Genomic DNA, 5,237 nt, shown 5'->3' with positions numbered 1-5,237 from the left:
TTTTTTTTTTTTTTTTTAAATGATGTGCACTGATAAACCATAAACATTAAGACCAGTAGAATTTATTGAGGAAGCAAACAGGGTCAATCAGGATTTCAAGTTGCCTTTACGCATTGAATTAGACCATACTATGTGCGGGAATCCCTCAGAGACTCACACTCTTTAGTTCATTTGTGCTGCCTGCAGATTTATACATAAAAAAAATAAATAAATAAAACGCGCTTATCAAATCATACTGTGCAGCTCATACTGCATTCAGAGCTTATGTATAATTCATCACTGATATATAACATTTCATATTAGGGGGCCGTCAGCCTCTTTCTACCCCTGTCATTTCTCTTACAATTTTTCGCAGACTCTCAGCTCAACACATCTTTTTAAAGCAAGGTATTATAAACAGCCCAGTGGCCTCTAGCAGTGCAGCTCTTTAAAAATTCATCAATGAAAGAGCTGCCCCCTCTGCACCATATCAGTTTACCTTTATTTCACAAAATCGTGACGAGACATACATTATTAACCAGTTGCTTGAACGTCCAAGCACACAACTCCCCAAGCAAATGCAGAGACGCAAAAGCAAACATGGACCCTTGAATATGAAGCTGCCTGTCTCACAAAAACCCCTCTTTAGTGTAGCAGGGCAGCACACAGTGGGTCTTGTGACCGACATTGAGGGGAAGTGTGAAAGTTCACTTCCTTGCTTCAACACCAAGGACAATGGGTGGCTGGGTAGGTCTCTCCACCTTTATTTTCTTCCTCCTGTCTTTCATCCTGTGAATGGTACAGCCATCCCATCCGGGAGAAGACAACAAATGGTGGTAAGTGTTCTGAATGGACTGCTCGTCTCAAAAGCATTTGTAGCAAGCGTGAAGGTACCATATCAAAAACTTTAAAACGCAGTATGTCAAAGCGCAAAATTAATTGTAAATTCAGAACCAACATGGAGATTTATTTTTAGGACAAGTAAAGAGAAAATTAAAACAAACAAATTAAAATTCAAATCAGATGTCAATCAGTAAATGAATCTAAACAAATCTTGGAAAACTGATTGAAAAGATTCAAGTCACTGGGATGAATCAGTTTCCACCAATATTTGCTGATGGAGTCTAATTACTGCGAAACTACCCATAATCTCAAACAAAACCAAAGCAGGATCAACGACTGCAACAACAGCATGTTTGGTACACCATAAACAGAGAAAAGTGGGAAAAAAAATAAATAAATAAATATATACACATATAGCCCCCATTAGCATTAATTTTTTTTTTTTTTTTTTAAAGGAATTATTACTTTTATTCAGCAAGCATGCATTAAATAAATCAAAGGTGACAGTAAAGACATATACAAATAATTACTTTAAATATATTCTACTCTTCTGAGTTTTCTATTTATCAAACAATAGAGAAAAAAAATATACACCACAGTTTCCACAAAAATGTTTAGTAGCTTAACTGCTTTCAACACTGATAATAATAAGAAATGCTTGTTAAGAACCAAATCAACATACTACAATAGTTTCTAAAGAATTTTTGACACTGAAGACTGTAATGGCTGCTGAAAATTCAGTTTTGCCATCACAGGAATAAACTACATCTTATATCAAAACAGAAAACAGGTATTTTAAATTGCAATATTATGGTTTTACTCTATTTTTTATTAAATAAATACAGCCTGTTGAATGGTAGTAAAGTTCTGAATCCAGGTTTTAATTCAGTAACAGAAGATAAAATTTGTACATCAAGTAGTTACTTACGATTCACACGTCTGGCAGCTCAGAGTCCTTCAAACGTGGTTCTCCACCTCTGACTTCTGTGAATAAAGAGAAAAAAAGGCATTAAAGATAATCTAATTTCCTCTTGTTATGAAGGATTGACAGAACAAACCTCTTAATTTCATTCAAAATGCTGCAGAATAATGTGACACCTCATTTCTAGTACATATTTTGATTACTACTATTGAAGTCATCATGAAATGTTAGTGTGAAACATCATGAAATGGAAACATCGCCTATTTTCTAAACACATGTTATTAATCTTATTGTGAAGGATTCATCCATCCATTTTTTTTAACCTTATTTTTACCTCATAATCTGGTGATGTATGCCGGAGTTCTCCAATTATTTAGTCTGCTTAAACCCCAATCCTTCTTAACGATTGACTACAAGCTCGTATTTACATCTGCCTACATCCAAATCAACTGATGGACAGAATCAAGTCCCTGCCCTGCATGTTTTTTTCTGGATTAACTTTTTCACTCATCACAATATTGAAGAAAAGATTTGTCACTACAACTATTACATCGCAACTTTAACATCCTGCTAGGAAGTGTTTGCATAAATTACAGCAGAGCCTCATGCATGTCATAAGAGAAAAGTTGAATGATTGTGAACCCATGAAAGAAACTTAAGAATGCAGACGATTTCTGATAGCATTTCCCATGAACCACTTTTTTATATCCATGTAATCAGAGACAAATTATATAGTGAAAAACTACACTCCATAATTTCTTCATCTTACCAAACAATGTTAACACTATCTCTCAAGAGACTGATCATTAGCATAATATTAAACGCAAAGTTGCTGAACTGAATTAGTTTAGCATGCTGCATTTGACAGCGCAATATACAGTGCTTTTGTAGGGCAACCACGAAGTTAGCTTCACCCTGGTAGCAACATACGATTTCTGCAGTGGCTTTTAAATTATTGAAGAACATTTTTTGAATCTTACACGTTTAGTTAATCATGATAATATTTACAAACGAACAACTTTTTGTGTGAGTTTTAAAGCCTAAATACCATTGCAAGATTTAAAAAGATAAATATGGCTAAACAAACTACACCGTGGTCACTTGACTTCAAATTATTTTTTAAGGGGAAAAAAATTATGTATTTTATGTCATTGAATGAAATGTGCAAATATCTTGAGCTTGTGTTAATCACAGGCCTCAGTTCAGGCATTTACTCAAAAACTCATTTAAAAACCTTTTGACTTTTGGACGATGACAACGCAAAGTAGGGCTGCACAATATTGGAAACATTTTCTGCGATATATATTGCGATATGAAAAAAAATCACCACATGACTGAAGTCATCATGAAATGTTAGTGTGAAACATCATGAAATGGAAACATCGCCTATTTTCTAAACACATGTTATTAATCTTATTGTGAAGGATTCATCCATCCATTTTTTTTAACCTTATTTTTACCTCATAATCTGGTGATGTATGCCGGAGTTCTCCAATTATTTAGTCTGCTTAAACCCCAATCCTTCTTAACGATTGACTACAAGCTCGTATTTACATCTGCCTACATCCAAATCAACTGATGGACAGAATCAAGTCCCTGCCCTGCATGTTTTTTTCTGGATTAACTTTTTCACTCATCACAATATTGAAGAAAAGATTTGTCACTACAACTATTACATCGCAACTTTAACATCCTGCTAGGAAGTGTTTGCATAAATTACAGCAGAGCCTCATGCATGTCATAAGAGAAAAGTTGAATGATTGTGAACCCATGAAAGAAACTTAAGAATGCAGACGATTTCTGATAGCATTTCCCATGAACCACTTTTTTATATCCATGTAATCAGAGACAAATTATATAGTGAAAAACTACACTCCATAATTTCTTCATCTTACCAAACAATGTTAACACTATCTCTCAAGAGACTGATCATTAGCATAATATTAAACGCAAAGTTGCTGAACTGAATTAGTTTAGCATGCTGCATTTGACAGCGCAATATACAGTGCTTTTGTAGGGCAACCACGAAGTTAGCTTCACCCTGGTAGCAACATACGATTTCTGCAGTGGCTTTTAAATTATTGAAGAACATTTTTTGAATCTTACACGTTTAGTTAATCATGATAATATTTACAAACGAACAACTTTTTGTGTGAGTTTTAAAGCCTAAATACCATTGCAAGATTTAAAAAGATAAATATGGCTAAACAAACTACACCGTGGTCACTTGACTTCAAATTATTTTTTAAGGGGAAAAAAATTATGTATTTTATGTCATTGAATGAAATGTGCAAATATCTTGAGCTTGTGTTAATCACAGGCCTCAGTTCAGGCATTTACTCAAAAACTCATTTAAAAACCTTTTGACTTTTGGACGATGACAACGCAAAGTAGGGCTGCACAATATTGGAAACATTTTCTGCGATATATATTGCGATATGAAAAAAAATCACCACATGACTTGAATAGTTTATTTGGGAAAAAAATAATCAATGATTGGGGTGTTTTTGTTGGCAAGTAAATCAGCATAGGAAATAAACAAATTACAAGCATAGATAAATATAACAAATGAAATAAGCAGTGCTTGATATTTTTCAGGTAAGTCTAACAGTATTCAGGTACAGAAATTGAAAAATCAAATGTAAAATAACTGCATAGTCTTCACTGTATAAATTAAATCTAATAAATCTGTGAAGCTACAAAAGTGTTTTTTTTTTGTTGTTGTTGTTTGATTAACATTCATGGCACAGAAAGCCTCAGGAACATTAAACTGCTGTAAACCAATATACTGCCACACACATCCATTTTCTTTCTCAATTGTTTCCCTTCACCTAAGCCATAAGCATATGTGATCTGTGTTTACAAGGATACTTGCAGAGCACAGTATTTCAGGCACAAATAGACGCAGAAGTTAACACAATTCAGTAGGGCTGTCGCGATAACCGCAATATCGCAATACCGCGCTATTCACGAGCAAACCGCAGAGGAATTCAAGAACCGCAGCAACCGCGATTTTTGCGTGTTTTCTTTTTTCGTAAGGTTATGCCCTTGTCGTTTTACACTTCATGCATGAGGCCTGAATATTAAACAAGTTAGTAATGATAACATAATTTGTACATGCTGATTTGTACAGAGGCTCCGTAGATTTGCACTTAACAAACCTAAACAGACAGTGAATGAGAGAGAGATCGACTGAGCGCGTGCGATTACTTGTATCTGTCCTCCAGGCCAGGCCGAGTCATATATATTTGTGAAAATAGGTTGTCATGTCCAAGGAAAGCGAAATCTCTGTCTTAGCATCGACGCATAGCTGGTCAGCTGAGCCTTCTAAAGTGGCGCTCAAAGTTAAAATGATTTCAACAGCGTGTTTCATTACGTCCCTTTGAATTAATGAATCAGCGTTTTTGAACGTGTAGTTGAATGACAGTCCCTTACCACCACCTTGTGGCGCAACACTAACTGCACTGACTGACAGCCCGTCTAGAACGCGCGC

At 35.1% G+C, this 5,237-nt stretch overlaps 1 protein-coding gene across 1 annotated transcript in view; it reads right to left on the bottom strand.

The window, feature by feature from the left end:
• Positions 1-5,237, bottom strand: part of LOC107695758 (F-box/WD repeat-containing protein 7-like) — a 225,140-nt gene that overhangs the window by 153,012 nt on the left and 66,891 nt on the right. The window contains exon 2 of the mRNA XM_016495792.1: positions 1,751-1,806. The gene's annotated coding sequence lies outside the window, so the exon portion shown is untranslated. The remainder of the gene's footprint in view (positions 1-1,750; positions 1,807-5,237) is intronic.

This window comes from Sinocyclocheilus anshuiensis, unplaced genomic scaffold (genome assembly GCF_001515605.1).
Source record: "Sinocyclocheilus anshuiensis isolate Anshui unplaced genomic scaffold, SAMN03320099.WGS_v1.1 scaffold517, whole genome shotgun sequence".
NCBI classification, from domain to species: Eukaryota; Metazoa; Chordata; class Actinopteri; order Cypriniformes; family Cyprinidae; genus Sinocyclocheilus; species Sinocyclocheilus anshuiensis.
The sequence above is the reverse complement of the archived record's forward strand: the minus strand, read 5'-3'. Positions and strand labels throughout refer to the sequence as shown.